The 15,264-nt window shown below is 38.8% G+C and overlaps 1 long non-coding RNA gene across 1 annotated transcript in view; it reads right to left on the reverse strand.

Moving 5' to 3' along the window:
• Positions 1-269: 269 nt before the first annotated feature.
• LOC135416804 (uncharacterized) overlaps positions 270-15,264 on the reverse strand; it is a 146,985-nt gene continuing 131,990 nt past the window's right edge. Inside the window, exon 6 of the long non-coding RNA XR_010431743.1 lies at positions 270-414. This is a non-coding gene — a long non-coding RNA (uncharacterized LOC135416804). The remainder of the gene's footprint in view (positions 415-15,264) is intronic.

Here is a 15,264-nt window from a genome sequence, read left to right on the forward strand (position 1 = left end):
AATCCATCCAAACCACTTTTACTGAATTACTAAGCATGCCTTGCAAGAAAAGCTTCCATGGTCTTGTCAGGAAGGGAAGCAATTTATCACTGAATCCAGCCCTTAGGTATCTGAACAGAACTTCAGATTTCAGAAGTGAGCTCTGTGGCTTTCTTTTACAGGTTAAAAATACTTGTTAAAGCCGTCTAAACTGTTGCTAAGAGAAGTGACACATTTGGCAGGGATTTGTGAGTGCTAGCTGGAGATTCTAGAAAATAAAGTGGGTTTGGCTTACATGTTGTTTTTTTAATTTACTTCAGAATCTTTAGCAATAGTTACAGATAAAATTCAAATCATTATATAACACAAATTCAGTATACACTCACCAAAGGACTTCTATATCTTCTTCAGGATCTTCCTACGAAGCCCCATCAGCTGAGACAGAAATACACCATTTAGACGTAAATTTTAAAACATTTACAGAAATTTAAAATAAGTATCTTCCATGTCATACATGGATTTAGATACAGGGTTCCTCCTGCAAGAGGGAAGACTGAGCCAGACTCTCAGCTCTTCACAGCTCTCTATGCCCGTGTACCTTGTGTGTTAGTCATTCAGATGGCTCTCAACATACGCTGGAATAAGTTAGCTGGGATTTAGGTATTATCAGGCTGAGTTGGAGGAAGAACATGACCAGGAACCAATTTCACAGGTTATGCATTTCTATGAAATCTTTAAGAAAATGGAAAGTCTGGGTTTTTTTCTGTTTTCACTGTTTGGAAGAGAAACATGATGTTACTGAAACACGCTGCTAAATGGTACTATAGAAATACGCAGGCAATGGCTTAATAGAAATTAAATTGTTCCTTCAAAACTCTGAAACAGTGAAGTTCTAAACCACTCCTTGACTAGAAGCACATGACTATTCCCATCAGCTTCCCCTGGGTGTCCTCGATGGTTTATGAGCTGCCTGTTGGACTAGATCATGGTCATGTACAGTACTCTGAAGTCAAAAGCAGTCCTGTAATTCGGTTCTTAGCACTAACACCTCAGACCGTCCTTTGTATTCCTAAAATGTTATATATTTTTTAAAAAATAAGAAAAAAATAAAGCCTTGATGTTGTTCTGTAAGAATTGTTGTCAGTCCTAAACAGCTCCAAAACTTTTAATAGGAGTGGAGTATTGCTTGAGATTTTCAGGCATTCATATGTCAAACTCCTTTAAGAACCTTTGCATTAGTTGTAGCCATGACCTCAGCTAACCCAAAGAAAGCCACAGGCACGTCTCCTTCCCTATTGGCAGCTACTTTAATTGGCAGGTTCACAATGAGCACTTTTGTTTGCATCCTAAACATGCACAGGATGATTAAAATGTTTAATACTTTCATCCTGCAAGTGCAGCAATCAATATGTTGGGTTTTTTAACAGGCCAAGTCATTACACATTTAAATAACCTCATTCAAACACTTAAGGAACTTGTTTTACAAGGACTAAAAAGGTTCCCTATTGAAAATTATATGGATTTAGCTCAGTTTAAAAATAGATATTTTGTTTGTTTTCCATTCAGTTGCTCCGCTATTTGCTGCTCTTTGCTTGCATATGTAGTCTCTGAGTATTTTACTACCCCCTGCTGTATGGAAAGAAAACTGTGCAGTAGTTGTGTACTATGCTGCTAACACCTCTTGAGAGCTCCCCATCAGCTGGAACACCAAGGGGATGGATTCAGAGCGGTTGGAGACATAGAATTCTGTTTGGGTTGTCACATGAAGTTCCTAGTGGGTATGGCATGGATAACAGGGAACAAAGTTTTCTTGACAGCACCGAGATCATAGACCGTTGCTGGAGCAGAAGGGTTACTGGGTTTGTATAGTGCATATCATCGATGTTTCCCAAGCAACTAAAAGCGCTTTGTGAAGCAATGAGTCAGTCTGGTTGTGCAGTAACCACACACAGCGATTTATGTTTTCAGAAACTATGTGTTCAAGAACAGGATATTGTTATATATGTCTCTAGCACTAACACTGTTGAGCAGCCACTGAATCAGACTGACCACCTCTAAAGCGTGTGAGCAACATTTGGTGTACTACTGTGTACCAGAACAACCCACATAATATTCACTCACTTGGGCTGCTATATTATGTGAAGAAACTCTCGCACTTTCAACTCAGCTGAACTGCCTCTCTTGGTTAAGGGCATAATACTGAATTGCCTTCCACACTCACACGAGAAAATGCACATTCCATGTGCAGTTTGCAGCTCAAATAAAGAGCACACTCAAATATTGCTCACCTATCATCAGAAGCCAGAGACAAACATTTCTCTTACATTTTTTTCACAAAGTAATTTGCCAGAAAATCTCATTCTTCTACCATCAGTTCCCTGTGCTGGAAGAAAAGGGATTTGAATTTGTGCTCAGTGGCATTTCCTCTCCTGCTGCAGTTCACACTGGGTTAACCTGGTGTTCACACAGGGGAAACTTATTTGGAACTGGTGTCGAGGCTGGTTGGTGGCTGGTTCACCATAGCCCTGCCCCACCTGCCTGGCTGAGTAGCAAGGTGGTCTGCTCCCTGGACTGCCCAGCTATTTGTCCCAGTCATTAAACTGGAGCACCCTTGAAAAAACTGGTTTTTTAAAGGCAGTTCATGTTGGACTGTAACCTACTCTCAGGAATAATGGTAATTTAATATATGTATTCCCCAGCAGCAGAACAAGTCATAAATAGGAAGTCCCAGAGTTCAGATTCAATCCCTTGGTCCACAGGGGAAATGACCTGCTCCAAAACTTTTGCTGGCACCAGTCATTTCCAGCTTGGTGCCAAAACTGATGCATGTCCAGTGATGGATAAAATCTACCAAGTCTTCAGTACTATTTGCAGTCTAACATTGCCTGCATATGAGACTGCCAGCAATTTGGCATTGCCTGTTCTTCCTTGACAATACCTCCACCTTTGACAACAAGTTTAGGCAGAAAAAGAAAGGAACTGCTTATAATCACTTGTTCCTTTGGGTGAGCAGGAACCTTAGTCCATAAATAATTTCTGTTGCTTTGGCACAGTGCCTCTGTCTCTGAGTAAGGCACCACTCTACCACCCTCTCTTCAGGGCAAGCCACCTGTAAAGGGTACACAGCAGTATGGCCACATGATTTCATTCACTGCAGCAAAATAGGCACAGCAGATAGAGGCAGACAGCAATCCAAATTCCATTTCAGTTCCTAAAACAGAACTGATAATCACAGAATCACAGAATGTGCCAAGTTGGAAAGGACCCACAAGGATTATCAAGTCCAACTCCTGGCCCTGCATAGGACCATCCCCAAGAGTAATACCATGTGCCTGAGAGTATCATCCAAACACTTCTTGAACTTCGTCAGGCTTGGTGCTGTGACCAATTCCCTGGGGAGCCTCTTGCAGCATCCAACCACTCTCTAGTTGAAGAACCTTTTTCTCATATCCAACCTAAACCTCTCCTGACACAACTTCAGGCCATTTGTTTGGGTACTGTCACTGGTCATCACAGAGAAGAGATCAGTGTCTGCCCCTCCTCTTCCCCTCATGAAGAAGCTTTAACTGCAATGAGGTCTCCCCTCAGTCTCCTCCAGGCTGAACAGACCAATTGACCTCAGTCACTTCTCATACAGCTTCCCCTCAAGGCCCTTCACCACCTTCATTGCCCCCCTTTGGACACTCTTATAGCTGAATATCTTTCTTACATTGCAGTGCCCAAAACTGCCACAATATTCAAGGTGAGGCTGCCCCAGTGCAGAGCAGAGCGGGACAATCCCCTCCCTCGACCAGCTGGTGATGCTTTGCCTGATGCCCCCCAGGACACGGTTGACCCTCCTGGCTGCCAGGGCACTGCTGACTCATGTTCAACGTGACATCAACCAGGACCCTCAGGTACTTTTCCATGGCACTGCTCTTGCAGTGTCTCATTTCCCAGTCTGTACGAACACCCAGGGTTGCCCCATCCCAGGTGCAGAATCTGGCACTTTCCATTGTTGAACTTCATATGGTTGGTGACTGCCCTGTCCTCTAATTTTTTGAGGTCTCTCTGCAGGGCCTCCCTTCCTTCTAGGGAATCAACAGCTTTCTGTCATCTGCAAACTTGCTTAGTATCCCTTCCACTCCTGCATCCAAGTCATTTATGAAGGTGTTGAAGAGCACAGGGCCCAAGATGAAGCCCTGTGGAACTCCACTAGTGACAGGTCACCAGTCTGATGTTACCCCATTCACTATTACCATTTGTGCTCGACTTGGACTATGGACCTTCTGATGATGTTCAGCACTGAGTGATGCTAGTGGATTATAAAGGTTCAACAGGCAGAGGCTACGAAATGTATACCATGAAAGAGATGGATTAGCCAGATAGTTTCCTACAGCCAACTCTTTGTAAATCTAGTCATGTCCAGCACAACTGACTTCTCTAAACTTCTATTACCAATTCTTATAAAAAATAATGCATTTGACTATATTTTGCTATGATGTCAAATACATTATTTGACAAATTTTTTTTTAATTTAATTTTTTTTCAGACAGTTCAGCTAACTCCAATAATAAAAATGCCTTATTCTGTCATCATTCAATTCACTTCCCATTTCAGGAAAAAAAATCAAGACTAAACATCTACCAAATGTTATTCCTCTCCAACTGAATATGATGGATGGTCTGAGGATCACATAAAAATTAAACAAAAAGTGCATTGTTCCTTTCCAGATTTTTCAGCTGGTGTAAATCAACATAGCTTTGCTGATGCCAAGTTGCAGAGATGTACATCAATTGAGAATCTTGCCCTTCATCTTCAGAGAGAGATATTTTACCTACAATTTAGTTTCTCTGTCTTTTCAGGCTCAGGCAAACTTCAGCCTACTTTCCTTTCATGCTCTGCATATCACAATAAATAATCTCCATTTTGGTAAGTTCCTCACTGCTCCTAACCTGAGAAGAGGTCCTGTGGAGAAGGCACAGAACAGATGTAACTGGTCAGCCACTCTGTCCAAGACTGTCTGACTGAGATCCAGGCATCGTAATTACTCAGTGTTTCAGTCCTGATTTGTGAAATACATCCTTAGCAAAGAGAAGTACACATAGGCTTGTGCATTGATCAGGTCCCATGATGCTATAAAATCTATAAAAAACTTAATATCAAAATGAAATAATTTCAATTTAATTTAAAGTGCAGTCCTAAAGGTACTACCACTTTCCATGTAGTTTGATCCTTCTAACTCCTTTATTCTCTCTCCCTGAAATCCAGAGGAGCCCAACTACAGCAGGGACCAGGTATCCTCTTCCGACACCTGGGAAGCTGCAAGCATGAGGGAGAAGAAGCCTTTATAAGGTTAAACTCCAGGACTGTCAGGCTCCAAAAGCCTCTTGCTCAGGGTGTCTCATGCACAGGGAGAAAGGTACCTGCAGCCCAGACTCAGGAAAATGACTGCATCGCCAGTCCATGTCTTCACTTCTCCAAAGAAGCTGGCAGGGACCCAACTCTTAACCATCATCTCTAAAATGCTGCTTCCAGACTTTTTACCCTCACTTGCTGTAGCACCATTGGTTGTTTGTCTTCCTTCAACCTTCCCTGTCTCCCTCCCCAGGATCCTTTTCTCTTCCCAGTCTTCAACCACAGTCCCTCCCAAACCATACTAACGAAAGCTTTGTTTTCGTTATATAAGCCCAGCACATAATCAAATATATTTAAAAAATAACAAAACTGTGGAACTGACAAGACATGTGTCTACCATCAGCCCATATCCAAATACTGAGGTTTGAACTTGGCTCAGACATCCCTGAAAATGCCAAATGCAGATTTCCACGAACACAGGGAAATGGATCCATAGCTGATGTAAACAGAATAAAGGTGCATTGTTTAAAGTTGCTTAGCAAACACATATGGTAAATCGTAGATGAGAAGAGAGTTGCAGATTTCAGACTGACAAGCTCTTACACATATATTTAACACTAAGCAAGTGAGGGTCCCACTTTCAAACGGGATACTCACCAGCTTAAAGGTAGGTAGCTGTTCAAGAACTTGAAGAACAGAAGTCTCAGTTCTATAGGCTCTTTTTGTACTGAAACCCAATCCACATTTAGACCTTAGACATCTCTGTAATAATTCAAATCAGGCATCACCAGACAGACTTCTTTTTTTGTTTTAATTGGTTTTGAGGCTAAGATTAAAAACACATTAAGCTCCCCTATAACTGAATTCAATTAATTTGCTGAGGTCTACAAGTGCACACGAAACCAGAACAGAACATGAGGGATCAACCAGTCTAAGTTAAAGGAAAAAAAAATGCAAATTTGAAGATTTCTTACAGACAGTTTTTAGATGGAGGATCTGATTTATATGGCAAAAACTCAGCCTTGCTCCAAGGTGCCTGGCCACAGACGAAAAAATGGTAATTCAACTCTTGTCCCAGGGATCTGACAAAGTTGGACAACAAAGCAGACTGGCAGCCGTCATGGAAGCCTTCAGATGTTTTCACACTATAGAGATGTAGCATCCAGTTTAAGCATTAGCAGGAGCACAGAAGTTGCATTCCCATCTGCAGAGTGTTCAGCATAAGCTGAGCTCTAGCTTGGTGCAATTGCATTGCTCATGGCAAGTGAGTTGATAAGTTTGCAGCTAGCCAGATCATGCCTCATCACAGCAGAAGACTGACGTGAAGACATGTCAGGATAAGAAAAGTCAATACAAAGGAAATGTGGGGATGGGAGGGATTGGGGGGGGGGCAAGAAACGAATACAGAAATAAGGAAGCAAATTAATAGAGAATAAGAAATGTTTAAAACATCAGTTTTCCCTGTTGAGTACAATTCTCTTTGTGTTTGGGGTGTTACTGTTGATTTTCTATTTGGGCTGTTTTGGTTTTTCTTAATGTTGTTACATATAATTTTTCTTCTAGAACAATCTTCTATAAGGTAATAAAATGCTTCTGCATTGACCATTCCTGAAAATGATTTTATGAAAGAAGGAGACAGCAAGAAGCCCAACTCCTCTTTCACAATAAGTAAAACTGTCCCACTGGGTCTCTGGTCACGATAATATACTATGGGAAAAAAAGGACTACAAACATATTACAAGCAATATAATAAATAGCATGTGCAAAATGTACAGTATAGTAAATACACTACAGGGACTACTTACAGAGTCTCTTCCACTCCATAACCATCAACCATCTTCTGTGGTTTGGCACATCAAATATTTGCTATGTACGTTACTATTTTAAAAGCATTGCAAATCCTTGGCTGGACACCAAACAAATGCTGTATGTTTCTTTGTCAATTATTGCCTTGTATTTTCAATATCCGACACACCCCCCCCATGCAGTTCAATGTGTAGAAACACCAATAAAATACACAATGCTTATTTCCAGTGACACATATTACAAAATGGGTTTGTCGCATTGACAAAGCAAAGGATTTCTCTTTAAGGGGAAGTCTCAAAGGAAATCTACCCCATTAGGAGACAAGGACTTCAAAATTGTATTTGAGAATCACTTCTGTTAAAGAACCGTTTTGCAAGTTGTGTAAGCACAAGGTCCATTATATGAATAATAATATGGGACTTTCTGCACTGCTGTGGAAGGACTGACATATGAGTGATCCTTATGCACTCAAGTATACCACTGAGTAACACCAGTAACACCATATTAATTAATATTTATGTCACTAATGCACATACACACCCCAAACAGAGCCACCTGCCCAGGTAAGGGAAGAGAGAAAAAAAACTTTAGGCAGGTAAGATGGGGACACTTATCCTTGCTAGAGGTTTGGCTGGGCAAGATCTCAGAAGTCAAATTCCACAGCAGCTCCCAATAGCAAAGATGGATCAGTCCATCATCTCCTAGCAGGCTGAATACCCTGCAAGGGTTTTCTCACTCCTGCCTGCCTTGGACATGTCAAAGAAATCAGCATCTTTATAAATTAGAGAATACTATATCTTATCCAAGAAGGAAAAGAGAAATAATGAAAGAAATCAAAGGAATCCAGAAGAATGGAAATACAGAAGCAAATTATTGAGATTCTGCTTATACATGGAATAGAAATAAGACTACTAAGAAGGTTGCAAATTGTGATATCAGGCAGATGCCAGCAGAAAGAAGAGTGATTGCCAGCTTACTGAGTACAACATAGATATTAGAAGCAGTCCATCATGATTAGGAACCAGATACCGGGATGTTGTCAAGTGGCCCTGGCTCAGATCAGTAACAGGAGTTTAGAAGATATACTGGAGGGTGATCATGGTTCCATGATTCAATGTGTCCAATTTCTTATCAGCACATCTGACACCTTTTTTATACCAGCTCTAAAATATTTCTGCTACTGGCCTGGCCTGGATTCAAGCTGGAATCTGCAACAAAAAATTCCTCTCTAGTACGAGCAAATCCTAAACTTTTCAGTCCATACTTCTTTCTAAGTAAATTTTCTGTAAATAATAAAAATGAACTTGCAGAAATTGAAGATGGTTCAAAGAGGCATATTTGAAATGAAGAAATATGTTCCAGATTTTGTTGAGAAAAATAGTATCAGGAAATTAAAACACATACAGCATACATCAGGATACAGAAACTACTATTATTGCTATTATATGCCAGTCATAATGTCACTAAAAACTTTATCAGTTCTCATGGATTTGAGTTTGTATGGAAATCGCTTACATTAAGTACTGCTTTTAAAAAACTGTTGTGTAGCATATTACAGTTCCTCCTAGGTCATTGAGGGTTTTTTCTGAGATACATTAAAATCTAATAATAACAGGCCCTGCAGTTCATTACAAAAGTTTAGGATTTTGCACTCTCTTATAAAAGAGGACATGTCAAAGTATTACATTAGCAAAGTGTTTACCTCGCTATCCTGAAATTATATCAGTGAAGAATACATGCTCTAGGGCATCCAGCTGTCTCTATTTGTACTCAATGACAATCTTCCATCAGAAAATGCATCCATAGTGAGGGCATTGGGCATTTCTGGAGCATTTAAGTTATCTATATCCCATGTGACATAAATTCTTTGCTTAAGGTCAGCTGAAATGCAGAGTCTCTCCTTCCCTTCCCCTCAGACTCTATTTAGAACTGCAGACAAATATATATTTGTCAAAATAACTCCTTGTGGAAATGTAGCCAACTCGATTTACAGATTGATATATCTGCACCAAAGACTGACCTCAAGTCTTGGTTTGAGTTATTTAACTCGAGGAAAGCAGCCACTTTATCACTATTTTTGTCAGAAGATTGATTACCAATGGACACTTGCCAATGCTAAACTGATCCAGCTTGAGGATGGATGTTAAGTCCAGACATTTCTTTCAGGAGATTGTTTTCTTCTGTGCAAGCAGCTAAGCTTTCATTTCCAAAAATATGTGAATGTCCAGAGTTTGATGCTGTAAGGATAAACTATAAATTCAGAATCAAATATTACCTGATCCTGCCATGTGAGACTGAAGTTGCAAAAAAAAAAAAAAAAAAAAAGCTTTTGAGAATTAGAAGTTGAAAGTCACCTCAAACCATGTTAGCATTGAACTCTAACAATGGTCCATGTCTAGTGAACGTTGTCTGCCATTTCACATATATTTCATATATATATATATATTTCACATATGTGTGTCTTAAGTGTGCTACAGTGATTTCCACATTCTTTTAAGAATGACTTCTCATTTCAGTGTTTCATTATGCCAACAACTATTCAGCATTACAGTCAGTGGCATGCTAGCCCTCAAGCACTCACTTGCCCTCAAGCTTCTCTACAGTTCCTCTGCCGGCAATTTTCCAGAAAGGGTTTTGGCTCCTCAAAAGTCTACAGACTTGGTTAAAAAGCAGTAAATATAACCAACATGAGACTGCAAAAAGTAAGACAAAGAAATCACTATATATCACTAGATTTTGAGGTCAAAAGACATCTGATTGTATAACAGAGGCCACAGGGTTTCATCCAGGTACTTTTGCACTGAGCCGTATAATTTCTGTTTGAACAAAATATATCTTCCATAAAGGCATTTAGTCTTATTTAGAAATGTCAAGAGAGAGAGAATTCACTTCTTTTCTGGGTAGTTTGTTCCAGTGGTTTACGCCAACAATATTTCCAGAGCCTACAGAATGAAGGGATATTTTCTGTACTTATATAATTCCAGCTCTCATCTATGCAGACAGAAATTCATTAAAGTCAACAGACCTCGATCATCACTGATTTAAGCCAAAAACTTTAAGTTCCATTGACTGTCTTTGTTTTTAATATCATCAAACATTTTTTTCAAGCCAAGAACCCTCAAAATGTTTACTTGTTTGGCAGGGAATAGTAAGATGTGCAACAGTTTCTCAGGTTATACTGACTCTATTAGATAAGGACTGAGGATGTCTGGGTGTGCAGATAACATAGTAAATATGGATCTTCAAAAATTTACCCAAAAAGACATGGTCATACCCCACTGGCAAACAAACTTGTACAGCTTGGAAAGAAAGTCAAGCATTTGCTAAAGAACTGGATGTTTAGCATGGATCAAGGAACACAGTGGGTGGTTGTTCTCAATGCAAGATCATCCTTTTCCTCTGCTTGGAAATCTATTTCCACCAGCTCACTTAGGTGAACTGATTTTGCATTGTCTTCAATAATTTCTTACTCTCACTGTCTTCATTCATTACATTGTAAATATGGATGTCACAGTTTCTTCAGTTGTTTGCAATAAAGTTGTTGCAGCAAACGGATGTACGGGGTGCGTTCGTGGTCAATGCAGTCAGCAGTTGCTACAAGCTACTCCTACCACAAGAACCGCCACAGAGGCAGTCAGCTTCTGCTCGTCTCACATAGCTGGCCTTCTAGCAAAAAAATGGAAATGGCACTGCTTCCCTGTAAAGAAGTACAGAATAACTGCCCTTCCCATCAGCCAAAAGCTCCAGCTCAGCTGAGAAGGCAAAGAGTTAAAGATCGTATGGGACTTGCAGGATATAAGAATGGGATCACAGGAAAGCAAAGGCTCATGAGCAAAAAAAAGGTGGAATGAAGAAAGGATCATGAAGGGAATTAATAAAAAAATTGTGTAACTGGTAATGTCATCTTTATTTGAGTTTTTTGGATACTCCTGTAAAATATCCCATTGTGGGCTACAGTGTTGTTCTACTAAATTTTTAATATAGGGAGTCTTTCTGCAGCACAACGCACCACTGCTAGAAAGTGTACTATGTCTGGGTTCATGCAGATAATCGATAGGGAGACCAATATTGCAAACATAGGCTCCACCCTGTCTATCATGGAAGTAATATTGTTAAACATTTCTTCTGGCACCTCATAATACTGATATGCTGGGAATACACTTAGGGAAAGCAACTTTTAACACCTGAGCTGCCACTCTATGGAGTATTTCTCATCAAAAATTCATGGAATCTCTTGCACAAGCTAAATTACACTTTCCCATTCTTCTCAAGGGCCAACCCTGAAAACTTTCATACTAGGACTGGTCTCTCTCTATGCTTTGGTACTAAGAGGAGTAAGAGGAATAATCTGATGTTGAATGTAAAATCAGTATTTGGAACTCTAGAAATTTCCTTGCCATTTAGCCTTTAGACACAAGATGGCAGCAAGAAATTCATTTCAAGATTTTGCTATCGGTAACTCAACGTTACCTGGCAGTAACTGTTCAGTATATGGGCTTGTGGCCTTGGTTATTGTGAGTATTTGATGATAGTGTCCACAAACACTCCTACTGTTCTCCTATCTCCCACGACCCTGAACTCTGCTGTTCGTTCTAGTCGTAACAGCCAAGGATTATTGCTCTGGGTACACAGCCATGCACAAAAATAGTTCTATCACAAACTCAGTTGTGTAAGGTGGTCAAGCACAGCCCTTCTAGTGGACATAAATCAGTAGAAAATTCATTCAATAAGTCTTACTTTATTATGTAGCCCTTGCTTCCTATTCTTTCCTAATGTGATTTTTTTTTTCTCATGGTTTTAACTTTTAGGACGTAGAGCCTTTAGTAGTACCAAAATTTTTTTTGTTGTTTTTGTTCTTGTTGTTTTGTTTCTGTTTTGGGGGTTTTTTTAGATTTCTCCAACCTATGATGTTCTAGAATTCTTTTGGTCTAAAGTACCAACTTTAGAGTTGTTCAAGAAAGACTTTGTAAGTTCCTAAATGTTCTTTGTTGGAAGGTTTTTCTGTCTTTTAAATTCAAGTGAAAAGTGGGTTTTGTCATTACACAGAAAATTTATTTAATTTTACCCCACTAAAAAAAAAAGGTGGAAAAATTCAGATCTTTAGTCTATATCTCCAAAGTTCCTTAGTATTTGCAGAGCATTCACAGTTTTTGCTGACATGAGAAACTGCTCCAAGGATTCTTACTGCCAAAGCAACGCTCTAAAATTAAAGTTTGTGAACCAAACTTGGTGCCTACAGCCTACGACAGACTCAGATACACTTTGGATCAAAGGAACAGACATATAATACAAACAGGCCATAATAACTTATATATATTCAAAAACCAAAGCATGCTGAAGAGGACCTAGAGCATATCCTCAGAGCCAGCAACATTCTGGAACAATGTTCCTCATGTTGCAAGTAAGCCATAGCTGCAAAGACATCGCTCCACCTAATGTTGAAGTAACATGACTAAAGCACCCCGACTAAAAAAAAAAAAATAACTATAAGAAAAGTACTCGTATATATATGTCTGGTTCTACCCATAAAAATATGGATATCTATCCGCCTCTTTTATTTATTAAACTTCCTGGTAAAGAAGCCCCGGAATTTAATTACACAGCCCATCAAGAGATGTATGTATGTCTACTTTATTGCATATTTTTATTGTCTTTCTTTAAATAATTTTCTTCCGACTGTTAACAATTTTTTCAAGTGTCTTGTTATAATGGGACTGTCCGGGTTGGTCTGATAATACACATTTAATGCTTTAACTTCTCAGAATAAATATTCTGCTTCATAGTAACCAGACATTTCACTTGACACATTATAAGGACTGATATTACCTTGTTTGGGACATATGGTATACAAGTGTACAGAAAATTTGGCCCTTTGTTAAAGCTTGTTAGTGTTTTTCCCCTCAGAAACACATATTTTTCTTCAAAATTAAACAAACCAAGATTAATAAATATTCTCTGTGTTAAAAACTTTCATATTTTCTGTTCAAGAGGAACGAAGTCCAGCTAGTAATTAATCTGTACTCAGGTTCAAGGGCAGAATTACTTACTTACAGTCTTGGAATGCCAGAGATTGAAAACACATTTTCATCAGGATACTAACAATAATGAGAGGGGTGATGAGGTCTGAAGAACTCAGATGAAATTCTTAAAATAGCTACCTAGATATGTGTTTAAGTATTTACCCTTACTAACATTGAAGTTTTCACTGGGCATCAGTATGTCCGCCTCAAACTAAATAAACCTAAAATGACCCTCAAAATTACCTTATTTTTTTGTTGGAAGCAGTCCTGATGTTCTCTTTAATACTAAGAAAATGTGCAGCATCTATTGTGTGTTTAGATGGAAATCAATTCTTTTCTTCAGGAATATTATTCTAACATAACATTTTAGAGACCCTGCACTTACTCTCTTCTACCCACAAAGTTCTGAATAGCTTCTCATTTGACCTGTGCTTGAATAGCTGAAGAGTGAATTGCACTTTTAATTTTCCAGATAGCAATTCCTATTTTAAGAACATTTGTTCATTTGATTTTATCTGCTACATACAGCATTCACTTCAGAAAGCAAACACCACAGGAGCAAAAATCCCTCTCAGCAATCTAATTACTACAAACAAATTCCCGAGGCCAAAAATTCACACCACATTGTCTTCCTGGCAGGACAGGCAGATGTTGTCATGACCTTAAATCTTCACACCTTCTTCTGGTAAACTACAGGCAAAAGGTGGAAGCACAGATCTAATTTTTATTTGTCATCCTGAGAGAAAAATCCTAGCAGTTCCAGTAAACTGCTGCCCAATTTCAGGGAGGGTGAGATTTTTGACTAATCTCCTTAAGCTTTAGACTGTGCAAGGAGAAGCACAGACCTGTTACAGGGGTGCCTCGCACAGAATAATTGATACAGCACAAACACTGAGACCAGGGAGAACCAGAGCCAAAAGGTTCAGCCAGTAGAGCAGAAAGCTGTGGCAGACCTTTCCACATTGTCACCCAGTTCTGCACTTGGTACAAATCTTCCTCCACTGAAGTGGGCAGACCTGAATTGGAACAAGATGAAGCTACAGATTACGTAACTTATAAGCTCAGCCAAAATAATATAAAATTAATTGTCTCTTTCCCTTCAAACATAAACAAATTCACCTTGAATATGCTCAAATACTGTTTATATGTGCTTTCCACGGGCTCTCAAACTATCATATGGTACAAATACTATATATAAGTGAGCTTCTGAACTGATGCCCAAGTATTCATAGAAACCATATTTTAAAACTTCATGATGAACAATGGTGCCAGGCACCCAAAAGTTTAACGAATATTGTAGCAGAAACTATCTGTACTGTGTACCAGAAATTAACCAATTAAACTCCGGTTTCAAATTTATCTGAGTCAATATTCCCAGGGAAATTATCATTACCAATCTATTTTTTTTATTATAAAAATTGGTTTAATCTGAATAATGAATAATTTAAAATAACTGCCTTGCTCTTATAATGTAGTGAAGTGAGAATCTACATTTATCAAATAAATTATTCATTGCAAGATTAGTCATTCTGTTCTGCCAATACATATCACACAAACAGATTCACTTGCTAGAATTATGGTTTGAGAAGAAATCTTGGCTCATCTTAGCTTCCAGTTTCAGCAAAATCACTTAGTCAAACATGGGACCTCAGCACAGAGGCTATCATAAGGATAATGTCACATATCAAAGAAAATAAATGTAGTCTGAAGAAACCACTTAACCTAACAACACATTTTAAAATTAAAACAAATAAGGTAGCTTTAAAAAATGACATAAGTGATATGACACTATTGAAGTAATAGGCTATTCTGGATAGAAAAGGGTATAATAAATTTTTGAAGAAGATATCTATTAGAGAGTCAAATATTGTAGGCACAATGTTTTTGAAAACTAAAATGAAATGTTGCAAGAGAGTAGGAGTCTCTCATTTGGATTGAAGTCTGAGACTCAGTGACTTTAGAAACTATGACATAAAGAAACTTTTAATACTAACTTTGAATTCTTTTATACCATTCAAATACATCTAGTGAATCAGGTTCATGAGTACAGATGACCTGCAACAGAGCTTATACAATACTCTTTTGCTGGAAAACATCAATTTCAACCAACTCAATAAATAGT

The sequence above is a fragment of the Pseudopipra pipra genome, chromosome 6, assembly GCF_036250125.1.
Source record: "Pseudopipra pipra isolate bDixPip1 chromosome 6, bDixPip1.hap1, whole genome shotgun sequence".
Lineage (NCBI taxonomy): Eukaryota > Metazoa > Chordata > Aves > Passeriformes > Pipridae > Pseudopipra > Pseudopipra pipra.